The 19,897-nt window shown below is 47.8% G+C and overlaps 1 protein-coding gene and 1 pseudogene across 2 annotated transcripts in view; both read right to left on the minus strand.

Moving 5' to 3' along the window:
- The window catches only part of Nckx30C (solute carrier family 24 member Nckx30C), a 291,052-nt gene that overhangs the window by 212,762 nt on the left and 58,393 nt on the right, over positions 1 to 19,897 (minus strand). The window lies entirely within an intron of this gene.
- Positions 6,091 to 6,253, minus strand: LOC142573399 (U2 spliceosomal RNA; annotated as a pseudogene).

The raw sequence follows: 19,897 nt of genomic DNA on the forward strand, positions 1-19,897 counted from the left end.
ACACCAAGCTTGAAGAACACACGTCTACACCGACTAGACCCGTCCCTTTGACTTTAACCCGCATCTGGACCTACCTCTCGTTCATACCTTCCGAGTCGGTATACGAACGAGAGCGCGGCTTGCAGTCGCTGTGGCGACGAGGAGACTATAGAACACGTACTTAGCCACTGCCCTCGATACAGCGCGCACCGGCTGTCACTAGCGGCCGTGTTGGCACGCCTTGACGACAGGCCACTTTCAGAACAGACAGTCTTGGAATATGCCGACATGAACTGTCGTCTCACCGAAAGTCAGTCAAGGCTTTGTTGACCATTTTACGTGACAGTGGCCTATTAGCAAAACTATAACGGTCCCATCCCGTCCTTCTTTTTTCACGCCTTTCTTTTTGTCCCCGCTCTTCATTCCGTCTTTGCTTCCCCTTTCCTTTTTCCCTAGTGCAGGGTAGCAAACTGGAGGCTTTAACCCTGGTAAACCGCCCTACTTTTCTCTCATTTGCATCTATGTCGCGCGCGCGTGCCGCCTTAATGCGTATGATATTCCCTTTCGCGACACTTCCTCCACCTTGCGGCATTCCACAGAACTGGTCTCCCATAATGTGTATTATATGCGCTGCGAAATGATACGTCTGTAATGCGGGTCTAAATGTGCTTCCGGTTGCCACCGGCTAATCTGTATACACACCAGGACAGGTGTCTCTCGTGACGCCATGCCCGGGACGTGTACGTACGTCATGCCATAAAATACGTAAAAACTAAACTCGTCGGGGTTGCTCCTTATCTAGTGCGCCAGTATCGACTCACCAATTCCTCTTCATTTCGACGACTTCGCTTCGTTTGCGCCAACTTTATGATGTACAGCTATTGATTTATTTCGATGTTGAGTACGATGAGAAGTTTATGCAATGGTTCAACTGGTCAGTCGCGTCTCTCGCCTGTCACCAAGGGCGAGCCGAACAGAAATTTAGTGCTCGCGCGAAGCTCCTCCTGTAGGAGGCACATCTCACGCTAGCTGGTTAGTCAACTGCCTTTCGTGCTAACAAACAGAACTCGGTGCTGTTAGTGGTAGTTCACGTATATATTTTGTCCCTGATCTTATACTAACTGTCTTTATTTGTTTCCATACCTCTTCTCTGCTGGCTTTCATCAAGTGAGCAGCTTCGGAAAAATTAGTACTGCAGTAAATATCCTTTAATAAGAGCGAAGGAAGCGTAATTTCCGGTAGAACGTATAAGAGATAAACCACAAATACCTATAAAACGCAACACGTAACATCCAGGAACTCCGTGGTCTAATCACATTGCAAAAGAGCGGTGTAAATATGACGTGCAAAACCAATAAGTAGCATTTACTGAAGAACAAAAAGCGAGCTTTTTGCTTTTACCCACTTATTCGGTAAACTACAGCTACTGTGGATTTTTACTAAGTACGAAGGCATCAATGACGAAGCAATGTTGTTCTGTTCTGGTCTGTTCCGTTATACGTGGGTTTCTGTGGAGAGGCAGAGGTAGAGAGTAATTCAGCCACTCCATTGCTTTATGTTCTACGGCTACATTATATTTAAAAAATAATAACATAAATATTACAACGAAACACGGGCGTCCGGTTCTACTGCGCCTTCACAGTTGTTGTCGGCAACTCGGGAAATCTCTCGAACATACGCCAACAAGTCATGGAAAATGTGTCGGCAAATGAGGCCAGGAAACACGGACCTCCACTCGCGAGAACGTCAATTCTCTCTCCATCGCCAACGCGCAGGTCCCTTTTCACGTCACAACACCTGTGCCCGTCCACATTGGACGCGGCTCTCGACAGAATCGAAACCACCGTGGACGGACGGACGGCCTTCTGCTGTCACAACGAGCGGGACACGTGCCCCGTAACGTTTCCCCATCGCACGACGGGGGGGTGTCGAACTGCGCAGTATGTACGCCGTTCGCGCATAGCGCTACACCCGAGCGCGCCCAGTGGCGCACTGTATTCGTGGTTTCCGTGGCAACCACACGTAGGGCCTCGATCCTCACCACACCCCTTTTTTTTATTTTGCTTTTATCTCTGCGAAAGTCTCTCTGCTGCGACGCACCCTCTCTGTTTGCGTGCTCTCGCGTCGACGCGTAGCGTCGCGTCGCGTGGTCTGAAAATTAAGCGGATCCGAGCCTTGCCCGGATCTGTGTACGCAAGCACGTACGCACGCACACACGCACTGACGGACGCCCTCACCGGAACGCGCACAAACACACGCGCACAAACGCACGCACGCGCGCCCTCGTTACTCCATCTCACCAGGCCCGTGCAGTGCAACGAGAGCTACGAATCACGTCAGCCAACCAGAAAAGGCAACCAGGGCCCATATTCCCAAAAAATGTTCTTGGGCTAAAATTATTCGTAAGAGAGAAAAGGATGCCAGCAAAATACAGTAAAAACTCACTTGGGAATTCGGCAGCAGTAACTCTCTTAGATTGGCCGGCTCTAATCGACCACCGGCGGCACGTATACACGCCGACTGAATAGAAGCTTTGCGGAACGGTTCAGTATAGCGCACAATGGCCGAGCCCTCTTCGATTCTCTGGAACACGCAGCCGTCTCGCGTTACTGATGGGCCAACACGATCCCTATAGCCTCCGTGGCGCTGCACGGTGTTGGTGATTCGGAGCGTATATAGGGCGCGAATAGGGACGAGTCGTGAATGCGTGCGGTCACTCGTCGGCTCTGAATTGCGGCATCACGTGGACCCCTTCTGACCGAGTCCCCAAGGCTGCGTGCTGCATGGCGAGAATGTTTACACTTCGGCAGGATAAGGGCTCCTCCTCCCCCCCACCCCCACCCCGCGATGCAGCAAGGGAACACAGACGACGGGAGCGCAGGAAAAAAAAATAACGTGGCAGTGCGGCGCGTGATAATTGGATAATGAAATTAGCCGTCAGACTAATGGTGGCAGACTTGGCCGCCGCCGTCGCACGAACTCTTCTCGTTTGTCACTCTCGCTTGTCTCGGCGGAGAACGTTCTCTCTAAGCGCACCTATTTCCTTAAAACGGCAAAAAAAAGAAAGAAAGAAGAAGGGAAAATTCCCGCGAGATTGCCATGCCCTCATTAGCCGTACGCGCCGTTCGAAACGACCACGTGCGCTATGTTTGTAGACCCCGTTAGGTTACAAACGAAGGTCACACTGTCGTGGTCTCGACGTCGCAGTCTCCGACTCAAATTTGGGGTACGTGAGCGGCTACGTTTTAACGACAAGAAAAGTCAAGAAATAAACGGCCACTCTTTAGCATTACCGTGGCAGAAGCAGAGTTAATATTACTGTTATTATGATATTACTTGAATGTTGGCATCGATTACTAATATCGATTGTAATATCACTGTAATATCACTTAATGTATTATATCACTAGCCTGAGTTAAACTGTTCGGTGCTGCGTACGTTATTCGTGCGTGTGGCTGGTTGCCATCCATATCTTGAAGACATGCTAAAGCCGATAAGGAGTCCGCACAAATTTCCTTCTTATTTGGTGTCTCATATGTTTTGATAAAATATGTTGCATGGGGAATTACCACTAATTCAGCTATTGTTGTGATTGCGTGCGTCCTAGCCGACAAGCGCACTCTACCTGTGAGGTTGCTATAACACGAGCGGTGCATTCGCACTTCGGCTACAGAACCGCCCGTGAACACGTGAACAGACTCCTGGTACTTGTCAAGTAGCTGATGTAAGGCTGATTGTTTCGATGCTAATGCGGAAACGTCGCTTTTATTATTTAGAGCTTTCGATTGAGACTTTCGATGGACATTCATTTAGCGCAAACAAACAAAAAATTACCGACGATTACGTTACTTCCTAATGCGAAATTTGAGCGCAGCAAATAAGCTGTTTCACCTTTTCGATAGATTGAGGCAAAGAAATCGAGCAACACATGTATGCGCTATCACAGAATTTTTTTTTTCACACGTATTCCTTTAACAAAGACTCCACTAGGTAAGCTTCTGCTTCGGCGGCACGCACCTCTGGATTCTGACGGCGACGGCGCTGGGCCTCTGCTCTGGCAGCTCGTTTAGCAGCAGCAGCAGCAGCAGCAGACGGAGGACTTCCATCGGTCGTCTCGCTCATGGCTCAGAAAGAACTGGCAGATAATTTCGCAGTGGCGAACGGCAGCGGCAATTTCGGCTCGGGTGGTGCACATATACAGATCCGCCGCCACCGATCTGGCTCTCTGATTGCCACCGCACAGGGGTTGCATTGGAGGAGGAGCGAAGAAAGGAATTAAGTTCGAGCCGGCGCTTTGACAACCGGAGACTCGCAGGAAGAGGGGGGAGGGGGGCGGCGTGTACACCCAGCGGCAAACGATGGGGGCAGAAGCGCGCGCAGCAAGCGGACAACACGATAAAGGGAGGAGGGAAGAGATAGCAGCGACTGACTGATGCCGCTGACGCCGATAGTGAGTCAACCCCAGCTGCGGAGTTGGTTTCAGGGACAACGCCGCCGATGCCGACACAAACAATATGATACCCTCGCTTCCGCAGCGCTAAGAACCAGGTCTAGCCGTGGGAAGGTGGTCACGTATTCGTCGACGTGCCGGGGCCTACGTGAAATAACCGGCGCGTCGGCAACTGAAGAGCACCCTATCCGCCACACAAGAACAGGGGGGGGGGGGCCCTTTCCTCCTCTTTCTGCATGGCGGCGACGGTGTTCTATGCAGTCACGTTATCTTGACTCTCTAGCGGCGTCAGCGGCATCCAGCGGTATCAGTCGGTCGCTGCTAGCGCTGGGGGGATGAAAGGGGGCGGAGCTGGTTACGAGGCCGACGACAACGCCGACGACGACGCGAAACCCAGGAACGGACGCCAAAGAGCTGCGCTCTAAAAAGGCACCTACGAGTCGAAAAAGAAATTCGTGTGTGTACTCGTTCAATCCCTCGGTCTTTCCTCTTCGCACTTTCGCTCTCTTTCTTTTTCGTTCTTTCAAATTTCGCTGAGTGTTTCAAGCCGCACTGTCGATCCTGTGAGCGACGACTTCCGGCGTTCCGCCGTCCGGCGGGTTCGTTCGTCAGTTTTCAGCCTCTCAAGCGACAGCGCTGATCTCTTGCTTGTTTACCTGCGTATTTGTCGTAGCATCAGCCGAAGCCGTGTCATCTCTGCTTTCGTGTGTCTGTGTGTGTGTTTTCTTTTTCTCGTTCAATACCTACGCTGCTGAAATAGAGCTCTTGGTGTATGTTTGGATAGGAGTTATTTTCTTGCGAAATACGGACACATTCAAACACGTTTCCAATAAAAATGTGACGAGGTGCCGTGGCAATGACAAAGTAATGTTACGTAAAAGACGTGCTTGTGAATTAGCAGCATTACGTTTATCGCTTAGCAAATTCGTATGAAGAAATCTGACCCTCACGAAAGGACTGCGATAGCTTTGTGACGCCAATCTGTTCAATCGGGATGACGCTGATCAGGAAACGTTGAAATAAACCGGAACGAGCAAATTACGTTGCGCATTATGTGGCTAGCCGAAACGTTGAGTCACTGAGTATAGGCAAAACAAGTGATTATTCTGAGGTCGCTAGCGCGAGTAACGAAATCGAGGACATATCGAAACGCAACTTGCTATCCCCGTTACGGTCGCCAACATCTCGACATCGTGGTCGCCTCAAAATGGCCCATAACGCATGCAACTATAAACGATAAGGCAAGATGCCCAAGGTAAGCTTCTCCGCATACCTCTTCGGAGCTATACAAGATGGCGGACCTCAGGATAGACAGAGAAAATGATAGGTATTATTGAGCGAAAAAGTGTACGTGTTGGCTGTGGGAGCGTGCCTTTAGACTGTTAGGCCACATTGCGATAAAGTGAAAGGCGAATATATGAGCAAGTAGAGAATGATGAAAAGCGTTGATGGAATATGCAGCGATATAAGCATCTCCTGTCCGACGACGTACTTGATCAGCCTCCCTCATAATCCAGAATTGTAAATACGTCGTCAGTATAGCTGTTGCCACTGTCCCTACCACCCTCGATTCCTAGCACCATCCCAAGCTCCAAACGACGTTTTTTACAGCGAAGCTGTTCATGGCTAGGGTTCCGTGCATTTTCGTTCTGCGTGTGCAAAGACCGTGGGCCGATCCCGAAGAAAATGAAATACCGAGCCGACCCACGGCCGAGGTGAAGCCCTCCGCCAACTAGCAAAAGTAAGCTTAATATCTTGGATCCAAATAGGACCCGTATCATATATTAAGCTGGTAAGAACAAACACTACACTTAGAGCCGCGACCACCATGCCTACGTTGGCACCGGCCTCTCTTTGTCGGCGTTCCAAGCGCTTGCGTACCTACGTTCCTTTCCTTCCGCTCTCCCGTGGTGGCGTTCCCTTCAAAACGTCACACATGTCTCGTTTTCTCCGGCTACTCGGGGCGGCGGTCCCGTCACCCACGCTAATGCAGATAAAAATCGCGATAAGTGAGTTCGAACCTTTGTTCAAAAGTCTGTGTCACCTCTGTGTCGTGTGCTAAACAGCTTCGCTGGTCATCCCCCTTCACAGAGTGGGAGAGCTCATTCTTTTTTCGGCTTCAAGTGCGATCTCCGCCAGCTTGAGTAGGATTAGTTAGCTTTGTGGGAAAGCCTGCTTACGCAATTTTGCCTAGCATCAGAGGTTACCGCTACCTCCAGCTCAACTCGTGCCATTGTTTATTTTTATTAGTATTTTGTTATTTGAATGATCTCGAGTCGCAACGAGCAGTCGCCATCAATATTAAACGAGTACCTCTCATCGTTCTGTCTTCATTTCAAGAGAATAGAACTGGTGGCTGCCCTGTACAAAACCAAAGAGAGAAAAATAATAATAAAGCCGCGAGTGGTGACGAGCTGGCGGTAGCGACACGCGCGAGAAAGACAGAAGCTGGTCTCGTCGACCGCACACGTCGATATCAGACCACTGCCTGATGACCTTGTTTTGGGTCCTTGGCCTGAAAACAGCGTAGTCAGGATCCTAAGAGCAGCTCTTTTTTTTTTACAAACCATTGGACTAAACATACGTCTTTTGAGATGCCATAATGGGGTCCACTTCGGTATAGTCGCACTTTCTTGTCATCATCATCACTACTGTATTTCTTTCTCTGTGCAGAGTAAAAGGCCAAAGCAAGTTATGGCTGGGACAGACCTCTTTGCGTTTCTGTAAGTCTCTCTGTATCAGTCCTTTCTTTTTTTTATTAAATGTATTTAAGGAGAGGTTGGTGCCTATGTGTGGCGCCGGCTACTCCTCTTCTCTTACATGATAGTTATCGTCGGAAAGTTGTCAATAATCACCAAACTGGACTAATAAACACATGAACGAACCTTCATGCTCTAAGTCTCAGTATAGCAATATAAATCAAAGTTCGCGCAACAGAAGAGTTCACATAACATAAGTACTCACTAAACCGAAATTTTCACACGCAACACATGAATTCACACAGCGTAAATGTTCACAAAACCAAGATGTTCTCACAGAAGGTGTTGGGCACTTGAATGCCGCACTCTACATGCAACAAATACAAATGCCACATGAAGACGAAGACACAATGGGCATGTAATTAAGGATGCCTGTTAATAATAACAATACGAGAAATAAATATTGTATGACATAGTATTTCTTTATATTTTTGATTCCTCCAATAATCGTATTTTTTTTTTCCTCGCTGCCTTTTTGCTGCCAAGTAGTATTAGCTTTTTTAACATTATAAAAGGTCCCCCTACAGTGTTTACACTATGGGACCTTTTTCTGTACTAAATATCAATATTTTTGTATCTGCACCATGTATTCAATGAACTTCAAACTTCAACTTCAAACTTCAACTTCAACTTCAATTGTACTAAGGCGCGCGCAGCGATAGTTTGAAGTTTTTCTGTTGGCCATTGACCTCAAATTTTTCCTTAGGATAGTGGCTGTCTAGCCAAGCCATGTAGTATCTTCGAATCTTCGAAAGGTTCTTGCGGGGAGCATCATGATTTTTACAGTCTAGAAGAAGGTGTTCTATGTCTTCTTCAGCCTCTTCACATGAGCATGTAGCACTGTTAGTTTTTATTATCCCATACAGGAAGCTGTTAGGATAGGCAGTGCCTAGTCGAAGCCTATGAACTGTTGTTTCAAAAGATCGACTTACTTTAAACGGAATATTAAATTTTATTCCAGGATCTATATTATATAATTGAGAGTTCTGCGCATCATTTATGAACCAAGTTTCCTTGGCCAATCTATTGCATAGTTTGTTCAATAGACATCGCGCATCACTCGCCGCTAGAGGAAGTAGTGATAATTCATTCTCCTGATGTGCTGCACGTGCCATGTTATCAGCTGTTACATTTCCTATGATTTGACAGTGACTTGGAATCCACTGGAAAGTTATGTCGTAGATCTTTCGCTATGTCGTATGTTTTATGTATTTAGTATGTCAATGGGCTGTTTGCTTTCCCTAGGCTGATTTCATCAAAACACAACAATGACGCTAGTGAGTCACTCAGAATCACCCATCGAAGTGGTTCTGACTGCTAACATACGTAACGTAAAGCAGAAAGTATTGCGTAAAGTTCTGCCGTTGTGGTCGTTGTAAATTGGCAAACGTTCTAAGCTCTTTTCTCTTGCTATGCACTTATGTAAAACGCAGATGTAGAGCTTTGTTTCCAGCATGATCTATCGGTATACACGTGAATGCGATCCATGTACTTAGTGTAAAGATGTGATAAAGTTAATTGCTTTATCGCAACTACGGGTATATCACGTTTGCGATCTACTCCAGGAATGGAAGTGACTATTTCTGGAATTACTAGTCGCTATAAGGGATGAATTGTGCAAGTAGGCCAGTATTTGTAAGCAGGCAGTAAGTTTTTGCACCGCGGTATTTTTTCATGTAAACGTGCAGCTGCTCTATCCTGAAGGTCTTGGCATAGTCGATGCTTAGCGTGTTGTGTAGCCAAACGAAAAACGTGACGACAAGATTGCGGAAACCTTAGTGCATGAAAAGTTGGTTGGCGTGACTCAGCAATTATACCAAAGCATGCACTGGCAGATGCACGCGGAACACCAAGACATATGCGAAGGCTTCTGGCCAGCAATCTTTGAATTGTTTCCTCTAGATTACAGGATATTCCATGCAGCACAGGAGCAGAGTATGCTATTCTTTGTCTAATGATTGCCGAGTGAATGCGTGATAAGTAAGGGGTTGAACTACACAATCTCACTCCAGCAAATCGACGGAGAATATTGATTAGGCAGTTGACTTTCTCCTCTAATAGCCGTCTGCCTATGATAATACCCAAGAACTGTGTTGTCTCAGAGGTTGCAGACGCTGAGAGTGTAACACGAGCTGTAATCTCTTGAGGCATTTACTTGTAAAAGGAAGTACAGCAGTTTTCTCATGTGAAATAATCATGCCTCTGCTTTTCAAAAAATCATTAATTAATGTTACGCCAGCTTGTAGCTTTTGCTGAACGACTTGAGCACTCTAGTCAGACGCCCATATGCACAGGTAATCTGCATATATATAGTGAATAATTCAAGGTAGCAATCAGGATATGGGGTAATTCAGCCATAACACATTTAATATAAACGGACTAAGTTCACTACCCTGCGGAACGCCTTGATTCACTTTATGCTCTGTGCTTTTGCCGCTAGCTGTTTCAATAAAGATTTTCCTGTCTCTTAATAAATGGGCAATCCATCCCATTGTTCGGCCAACTATGCCCAACTGAATTAACCCATGTAGTACGTGAGTGTGGTTGGCTGTGTCAAATGCACGCTTTATGTTTAGAAACACTGCAGTGCTGATTCTTCCATGGCTCCTCTCATGATCTACGTATGTAACAAGATATAAAATAGCATCCATCGTACACCAGCGCCTGCGAAAACCCGACATATTTTTGAGTAGTGCGTTGGTGCATTCTGTCCACCACTGAAGCCTAGCGTATATCATCTTTTCCATAAGTTTACATAGGCAACTTGTCAGACTGACAAGGAGGAAAAAATGCAGCGATGAAGGAGTTTTACTCGGATTTAGTATGAGAACCACACGTACAATTTTCCAGGCAGGGGGAAGACATTGCGATATCTACGCATCGTTCAGTAATTTTAACAATGTTTTGTGGCCACAGGACCCAGGTTTTTCAGCGCAGCATATGTGGCCCCGTCAGGTGCAGCCGCTGTCCTCTAGCGGCACGACACAAGTGCGTTCTTTATTTCTTCTAATGAAAACAGCTGATCTAGGTCACGATGATGGTTATTGATATTGATCGATGCTTTGACTTCTTCGACAGAGTTACTGTATTCAAGTGTGTTTACTGCTGCACTTGGGCGTGTAATAAGCTGACAAAACTCGTCTGCGACGGTCGTTTACGGTACTTTCTGGATTAAGGCTAGAGCTCTGAATGGTTGTTGGTGCCTTAATGGCCCGTTCAAAGAGCGCAGATCATTCCATAATTTCGATCCAGGTGTAAGGGGAGCAATTGAAGCGCAGAATTCCTGCCAGTGCTTTGTACCTAGTCGGTTCCGAGGCCATGCTGCGGTAATGGCGGCCCTTGCCAGGCTTGCTCATCTCCGTTGCTTCCTTGCCCCTCCGCCACGGTGGCAGCTGAACGACAGCGCTTGGTGCCGTGGCTCCACTCACCGGTATCAGTGATCGCTGCTGATGTTGTTCTCGAAGCCGTAAAAAGTTTCCACGATAGCCGCTCTTGTGCCTATTTAGCTTCGGCAGCTACGCTTATACCGCGTAAAAACAGGTTTGCTAACGCTATGCCCTTTTTCTGCCTTGCGGAGAGAATAAGCACAATTCATCGATCAGGCTCCGTTCGATAATTCGATTAGAAGTTTTAATCGATTCTCGTTTCCTATGCAATACACATAAACCGTCAGCAGTGCTTGCTGCATATTTCGCTTCCTTCGGGCGTTATTTCACGTGGTTCTCGGCAGCATACGCAGGCATCCAAAGAGAGAGCGTCAGGAAATATACGCGCGAACAAACTCGGAAAGGAGAAATGAAAACGCGCGGCCTTCAAGCGTTTCTTCAGTTATATATTTCCAACTTTTGTTTTTGATTGTGCACCGGTAGCGTCTTGACTGCCCTCCGCTCACTATACCTGCCTGTCTCTATAGTTTGCAGGCGGCAGCGTCGGCGGCGTCTGAAGTTCGGAACGCGGGCCCAGGAATCGCTCCTCGAATTCATTTCCCTGCACGCGCCGAGACGGGACTTGCCATTTCTCACGGGCGCGCTGTGTTGCGTCCGCCGTCGCCTCGCGTAATTCGTCAAGTGTGAGCGCGGCGCGCGGATGCAGCGGCGATGAGATGGATGTTCCTGCATCTGTTTCGCGGCAGCCGACATCGTCCCCCCTCCCCCCTCAAACACACACACTTCTGCACAGCCGCACTTGTACGACGGTTAACGGTCTTTCACGGCATGCAAAGCACACTGCGTGTTGCTTTTGCTTCTGTGGCAAAACGGAACCGCTTCCTGACACCTCTGGGAGCGGACGTTCGCGCGCGCGAGCAGACTCCTGTCAGGGCCGTTACGAGAAAATGACGGCCCTTTACTTCCTTCCTGTTGACGCGTTGTGCACCCTCCTTTGGCCACTTGTTTGTTTGCCCGTGTCTCGGGAACCGTCACGCTTTCTCTGTAGACGCTTGGCAGGAGGGGGGGGGGGGGGGGGGGGCGCATCGCCGGTGCGTGTGTTGTCGGATGACGTCTCCAAGACGGTGTGCGACGAGAAACGAGTGTTCATACAATAAAACTCAGCGCAGGCCTTTCCCAGACACGGAGACCTGGTAGTGATCACTAGGTTTTCTTCAACCCTTTAACGCTAAACCGGGCTTTCCTTATACGTGCAGAGTAGAAGCTTATGGTGGGGATAACTCGGACCAACGTATCCGCCTCTATATAAATAGATTCTACTACTGCTACTTGGCAAGGAGAGACGTCGAAGAGTGGCACGTCTGGCGAACGGAAGTGAAATAAACAGCGATATTTCATTCTTTCTGTTATTTTTGCACGCGCGTGAATAAAGGAGCTAATTTACAACCATTTCACCGAGACGCGGGACCTGTCGGCACAGAGGGGGGAAAAGAAGAAAGGATTCTTAAGTTAAATAGAAGCCGAGAGATGCGCAGCCGTTTATTTTCAGCTTTATACACGCGCACCGCAGAGACGATTTGTTTATTAAGCCGCCTTTGTTCGCCTCGCTTGTTTCTCTCATACGGCTGAGTGTAAAACCTGGTTCTTGAGAGCCGTTTAGAACGCTGGCTATAGGGCGCAATACCATTTCCTCGCAGCCCACTTCAAGCTTAACCTTGCTGCCGTCTTTCTTCCGCAGTCTCTTGTTTGCTTACGTCGGCGTTTCCTTTCCTCTTGTTTTACGTTTTCTTCCGTTTCGTAGGAAATTACTCCAAACAAATTAAGAAGAGAAAGAAAAGGTAAGCGATAACGGCTCAGGTTTACCTTCTCAAACCGCAATAACTAGGACTTAGTGAAGCTCCGCTAACGAATCCACGGCAACCAAAAATAGGCGCCCCGCGGCGTCGAGCCTGAAACGACTCAATCCACGACCGGCTTGTTACGCGACGGTCGGTCAGCGGTGGGCCTTTCTCCTCTCGTGCTGCAACCGCAGCCCCCAACTTTTTTCCGCGAATAAACAGACCTCGTGTTACCTAGAGACTCCCCACCCGCCAACCCCCACCTTGGACCGCCTTTGTTTCTTCGCGACCGCTTGTTTATCTTACGAGTCTGCCGGTACCGGAGCTTCTTTGTGCACCGAAGTTCGACGAAAGGAAGCACGCTGCGACTCTATCGAATCTGTCGTTCAGCCTCCCTCCTACTCTTAATGTACTCTGAATTGTTAATACGGTGCATTGTTATGGACGCTCAGAATTCGCGTCTCCGATTCAGGTGAGCGAGTGCTGCTGATCGTCTGTTGCCGAGAACAGCGAGCAGACGACGGAACGAGTACACGTTGTGGGACATTGAAATTGATTTTTGATGGGCACGCGCGCTTTGAACAGTCGCGAATCCGCAGCGCAGGCGGCACCCGAAAGGTAGTTATGCTAATTTATTCTGTGCATAGGCGTCGTCCGCCTCAGCGTACACAGTTGCTTAGAAAGTTGTGCCAATGGTCATCTATTTCAGTCGGAAAGACAAACATTATCTATCGCATTGCGACAACTGAGCGATCGGCTGTTTTCTGTGCAGTGTTTTCTGTGCTGTGTGTTTTCTTGATGGCGACTGGCCTATGTGAACGCATTTTACTCACTCAGGCCCTCCGTATGCGTGCGCGAGCTCACCGCAGCCTTCCTCCCCCTTACCTCCCTCTATCTCATATTTATATTCCCTCTCTCCCGTCCCCCAAAGTAGGGTAGCCAATCAGCCTCATTTCTGGTTAACATCCCTGCCTTCTCTCTTTATTTCCTCCTTCCCCTTGCACGGCTTCGTCAAGGCTCAATGTATAGTGTCAGTAAAGAACCGTACAGTAGACGCCGATAGCTATATATGAGCGAAACAACATAAGGCCAACGTGACGTCAGTGCAGTGTGTTCCTCCGCAGCACTAACACAACTCCGGACACGATGTCGCCTGCTGTCGGAAAAGGCTAGCGGATGGCATTGAAAACGTCGTGTGCAGCATGACATGGGACTGGCAGTGAAAGCATTCGCTGAAAAGCGGCAAAACACGTGTGGCCGAAATCCGACAATAACTTTTCTCGCACACATTCCAGCAACCACTTCAGCACTCCTGCACCTTCGTCAAACATCCTCGACCAAAGTCGCCGTCTGCTGCCGCGGAAATGAAGATGACCGTGTTACGTGCGATGCGGGACTCTTCGAGCTATTTAGGAAGAAATTGGCAGCGAATATGCGGTGTTAGAAACGTTGTTCGTCGTAATTCTGAACCGCTCTGGCGGCCGCCGCGGGACCGACGGTCCACATATGTAGCGTACGCAATACTGCACCGCTTTAGCGACGAGAAATTGTGTAGGACTGCAGGCAGAGGAGGTCGACTGGTTGCAAGAGGATGGCAAGGAGGTGGTGACTGGAGGCGGGTAAGAAAAGGCTCTGCGCCAACGCAGAGCGTTCATTTAGAGAGCGCTCGACCACCGAGAGATGTTGCTTCTCGTGGGCGCAGTGGATCTGCTTAGATTGGCCGGTCAACTCGAGAGAGACACAATGCCCGCGGCCGCAAGATCTAATTTGGATCGCCTCAGCCTCATGAGGTAGCCATAGGCCCGTCGGTTTGTATTTTCTGGTTTGTTTGTCTCTGGCCCATTTACACTCGTCTTTGTACAGGCTGGCTCCATGCACCATATATATATATATATATATATATATATATATATATATATATATAGAGAGAGAGAGAGAGAGAGAAGTGTGGGGTGTTTCTTAAACAGGTCGCTTTAGGGCATAGGCGCTGACAAACGCGATGTATAAGCTCCAACTTCCAACCGTCTTCCTCTTAGCTTCTCATTTCGAGGAGCGACTTCGCTGAATGTCTTTTTTTTTTCGTTTAGCTAGCACCGTGTGACTGCTTGCTTGCGAAGTGCGATGTGCGCTGCGCCCGCGGATGCTGTAGTGCAAAATGCCGCGAAATATTCTCCGTCATCAAGTTATACCGCTATCGTTCGCGCTATAGTGTGTTTCGCTTGGCTTGTACGAGTCAATTTATAAGCCTCGGCTGCAGTACTGCATCGGCAAACTTACATACTGTTGTCAACAGATCACGGTCATGTATCTTCGGTTATGGCCCCGTTTGCATGTATCACTAACGTAATTAGTCGATGTCTCGAACAACAAAAATCGACATTTATGCTTTTTCGTAATAAATCCTTTTTTCTTAGGCAAGTCGGGGCGATCTTGGCCCGCGCCAGACTTACGTGTATACTGCGATTTATTTATTACTAGCAACCTGGAGCATGTAATTTGTATATGCACGACTGCGCATGCTAACGAATTGACAGCGTAGTATACGTATATAAAGCATTAACAACGTCATCATACCACACGGATGATTGAAGCCATGTCAGTGTAAACGAAGTATCGAAAGTGTAACCAGTAATGGTATTATAATCACCGCGGCGACATTAAGTACAGCGGCTCAACGTATCCGGTCGCATATTTATTCAAAAAACACGCTGGTGTCCGAAGACAAATAACCTTGTCTCGACGGCAGTGTGTATAGCAACAGCGGGCTCTGCGACCTCTAAGCCAATCAAATGCCGCTTCCGAGTTATGTTCGTGACAGCGACCGTTTGTTATATGCCTAGTAATCGGAGAACATCGCCGATTGTTGTTCGTCGTTGAATCATTGTGTAACCGTGCCGCGTGAGCACCACGTGCTCTGCCAAGGCGTATCGCGAGAATGTCGCATAGTAAGTGAGTGTAGCCTGCCCTGCAGCAACAGAAAACAACCAGTCAGAGAAGGCAGAACAATGGTGGTACGTACGTGTAATGTACCGTAGATTCGCCCGTAGTGCAGGTGCAGCCATAAGTACTCGGAACACGGGAGCTGCGGCCAAACTGCTTCTCAGCGATCTCTAGCAGCCTCGAGGGGGAAAGCAATAAATTGAATGACGCATGCGGCCGGAGTCCTGCACCTATACGGCCAGTTCGCACCCGATGAATCTGTTTCTTTACGCGTATGCCGGAGCGGGTTCCAATTACTTTTTGTCCACACTGCACAAGAGCCCCGGTGCAGTCTCTGGCTTTGGGACCCTTGCCTGTATATTGAGTATATTTATTCGTATGTAACGAATTGTATCATGAATTGATATTAAACTGAAACTGAAACCTACATACAAATGGAGAGTGGCGATGTAAACTGGACTATAGCGCCTCTCGAAAGTGTAAGCTTCGTATATTCGGACTGCCTTTTTGCGAATAGTGTCGCACTTGTTGGTTAGTGTTTAACTTGCAAGTAAATCGCTTCATATATTGCGTGCTTCAGGTACCTCCCGAGCCATCTGTAGTTTTCTTCAACGAACGTAGTCCAAATCGCATGCTTGTGTTAAAGGGCGGCTCTCGCGCTCATGAATTCATTCATTCATGTATTTATATGCAAATTTTCTTGCCAGAGAGTGTGTGCGTAGCCCAATTTGGCTGGGGATTCTACCAAATGCATATACATCAATATTTGTTGCAGTTGAATAATATAGTTCTTTTCTTTCCTATGTTACCTTTGTTTCTTTTTTCTCGTTTTGCCACAGGACATATGAAACAATAATAAAGAAATTTAATATGAATGAATGCGCATTTGCTTACTTCATTTGGTCCGGAGCATGTGGGTCGTGCATGTTTTCTGCCGTAGTAGCGCTCACTTTGTAGTCAATGCACCCAGTGTATCAGTATTTCGTTACTTTTCGTGTACCTGCAATATTTTTTTCTACATGAGACAATCCACTTCAGTGCTACTAATATATATATATATATATATATATATATATATATATATATATATATATATGGGTGGGTGGGTGTGTCGTCGGTATGAATAAAAGGAAAGTTGGCGAGTTTATTATTATTATTATTATTTTTTTCAATGAACACGGGCGAGGCACAGTTGTTTGAAAGTGACGAACATTGCGATTTTTGCACCGGCGGCACGTTATCGCGTTTAAGCGCATTCGTGATACTTGTGTTCTACTAATTGAACGACAGACCGCGCGACGAGCGATTGAGAGCAAAATGATCGACGCGTCTTCAGGGTTATCTTTCATTTGCTAGTTTGTTTGGTGTCACTAGAAATAGGTAATGAATCGGAAGAATGGAGTTGGGGAACAGAGGCGCCCACATCCGCCCCTCGTGGCCATGGCGGCAGATGTGGAACGACATTTTAGTCGCGGTCCTCACGTCACACACAGGGACTTGGAAGCAGGGCCGACTGTCCCATTATAATAAACACTCGTGCGTTATAACCTCGTGGCATCGCAGCTGACACATTGCAGACCCTCGCTATACAATGAGCGAGAAGAAGAAGGGAGGGAGTGTTCGAACAGCGAGCGATCCGAGAGAAACAATCTGCGGTCACAACTTCCTTTATTCCTGCGGGGTTGAAATGGAGTTCCACATCCGCCGCCTTGGCCGTAGGTGGCGCTGACTGACCCTTCCGGGGATAGATCTAGCATATACATACACAAATAAGCCGAGAAAGTGTACCGGTGGACAGCCGACGCCGTAGCGGAATAGCGCAGCATCGCACGCGTAATGCGGACGATGCGGGTTCGACTCCCACCTGCAACAAGTCGTGTTTTGGTGAACTTTCAGTTCCCTTTCCCTAACACTTCTACGCGTCAGTGAGCTACGACTGTTAATTTCTCCTATTCTCTGTTGGTGCCCCCCCTCATGTGTCTGTAACTTGACATACGTGAAAATACGAATTAGCGTACGTGTTCTAAGACAAGCGTATCGTTAGGGAATGGAGAAATAGATAGAAAGGTGGATCAGAATTCGAGTGCGGCTAGGCGGTGTTCTCGCTATGTAGACGAAGAAGTGTAATCGGGGAGGTCTCGTAGCGCGCAGAACAAATGTCACGCGCTGTTTTCTCGAACCGCTTGTTTTCTTCGCCTGAACACTTATGTGCGCGTTGCACCAAATCTCTATTTGATCCAGCCGCATTGCTCGTCAATCCAAGCGTGCTGACGCTTGAGTGCTCGTCATTGTGCGAATACGCATTTGCGCACGTTCTTCTTAGTATTTTTTTTTCATCTCTTCGTGTCACTTCTGCGTGTTTATTAGACAGTCAAACGCTGTGTAAAAGCTGGCGACGAAAGTTGCCAACATTTCCGACATCGCCAAAGAAATCGAAACAAGTCAAATCAAAGCGGAAGAGGTGAACGGCGATTTACCTGTTCTGGAAAATGAATCAAAGCTCAGTCGAAGGTGGTACATGATTATATCGAGTGAAGAGATGATTATCAAGTTATCAGGCATGGGACGCAGTTGGCTGACGCAAGCAATGTGCACAGGCTGTGCGTCTAATAAACTGCGCAGCCTGCATGCACGACGAATTACTTTGAGAGCTTGTTTGCTGCACACACATCGGACGCGATGCCGCTGCGAACAACATGGCTAAATGCAGCCTCGAGGTGGTACCAGAGGATGCTTAATGCATAAATAAGACACGCAGCCAAAACTAATAGCCCCTGCAGGCCACGTTTATTCCTTAGTGTGATCTTTAAATGCACTGTGATGCTTAGAAGCATCTTAGTGCATCTTTAAGTATCATATAGGCATGTCAGTGAAGCAAACAGGACAATGTTTATTGACTCGCCGTCGAGCCACACTCTTTGTGTTTACGCGACCTAACTTCGAAAGCGGGCAAGACTGGCAGGGAGCCATGGGTCTGAGCTCTTCGCGGGGGTCGTTGATCAAACGCAGGGGCGGCCCGATTAATAATGCTCTGGACAACATCTCGCGACAGCGAGCCACTTGGGCATCGACAACAATAACAACGAAAGTAGCCAACGTATATCGATGCACCGCGATATGAATTCTTGACGGGCTTAAAGCGGCCGCTCAACGAGTTCATGCGTTCTTGCGCCCGCCGGGCGTCTCTCGAGAATCCCGGCGACGCAAGCAAGGGAGAAAAACACGGGCACATAGTTCACCGCTATCATCATCGTCGCCGCGCCTACACCCGTTCCATAAAGCTCGTTCGCAAACTGACGTGGTACCCCGTGGATGAAGCACTTGGATCGCTTCTACCGCCCCGCTCACGAGAGGGCTACGTATACGCCTCGCAGCGCGCTTTTATTGTCCAGGCCACCCATTCTTCGCCGTACATAACTATAGGAACGAACGTGGAGCGCGCAGATTGGCGTACGAGTCAAACACAATCTTGTTGCCCATTGCGGGTTAATGACAGAGAAAAAGATCGCGGACGTCTCGTCTATGCGCCTAAGGCAATAAATTCGCGGTCATCAAGCGGGAGTACGCGTATACACGCGGCCGGGGGGGGGGGGGGGGGGGGGGGTTGACGTTTGTCGGAAGTGGAATCGGGATAAGGCAAGCCCGTGGACAGAAACCAGGAGCAGAAGACGGAGACGTCAAACAAAGAACGCAAGGAAATAACTATACTTGCGTCTTTACTTTCCCTGCAGAAGACTGCCATGGCGGTAATCAATGTTTGATACAATCCAAATCACTAGCTCCTTCCCTATTACTTATCCATGCTTGTTTTTCTTTGTGTTTTTATGTCTGTGCTCGGGAAAACTGTCTCATCCCGCCGCTATGAGTCGAGATGTCGAGTTGACACTCGGTCAGGATGATTACGTTCCTGGCAATCACTTGGCACACGTAATAATAGAGGTTGAGTATAATCTACAGTGAGTCATCGGAATATTTGATTTGGCCATTATCAAGCTATGAACCCTGGATTTTATTAGTATTTATTTATTAGTATTATTATTAGTATTAGTTTTCATTGCTATACTACAGATATTCTAAGCTATGCTTGACGAAAGACCGGCGATACAAATACTGGTGGGTAGAAGGGGAGGCCATATGCACAACTTTATTGTATCATGAACAGGCATTTAACTTTGCCTAGGTGCAAAGAAAATGGTCAATGGAAGCGACTGTACTTAAATAGGAACCTCTAAACCTTATTCTTTTATTTTTCGGTGCGAGAGCGTCGTAAACGGCTAACAAAAGCACGAAAGAGTGCGCGTGGCCTACAGAATAACAGTAAATGAGCAGCGTTGCCATATTTTAGCCATCAAGTGCCCGAATTTGTCTACTGAAGCCAAAATGGGGCAGCTTCGCGAAGAGATTAGCCTAACGACAACTTTAAGGTTACGTGCCTATACGAAAATTCGATGTTAATAGCGAAGTTCTTCTCTTTCGAATTTCACTGGTTGATGTTTCGCATTGGGGCAGCTGGGAGCCCCTTTTTACGGGGCTTTAACTCAACAC

The sequence above is a fragment of the Dermacentor variabilis genome, chromosome 2 (genome assembly GCF_050947875.1).
Source record: "Dermacentor variabilis isolate Ectoservices chromosome 2, ASM5094787v1, whole genome shotgun sequence".
Classification (NCBI taxonomy): domain Eukaryota; kingdom Metazoa; phylum Arthropoda; class Arachnida; order Ixodida; family Ixodidae; genus Dermacentor; species Dermacentor variabilis.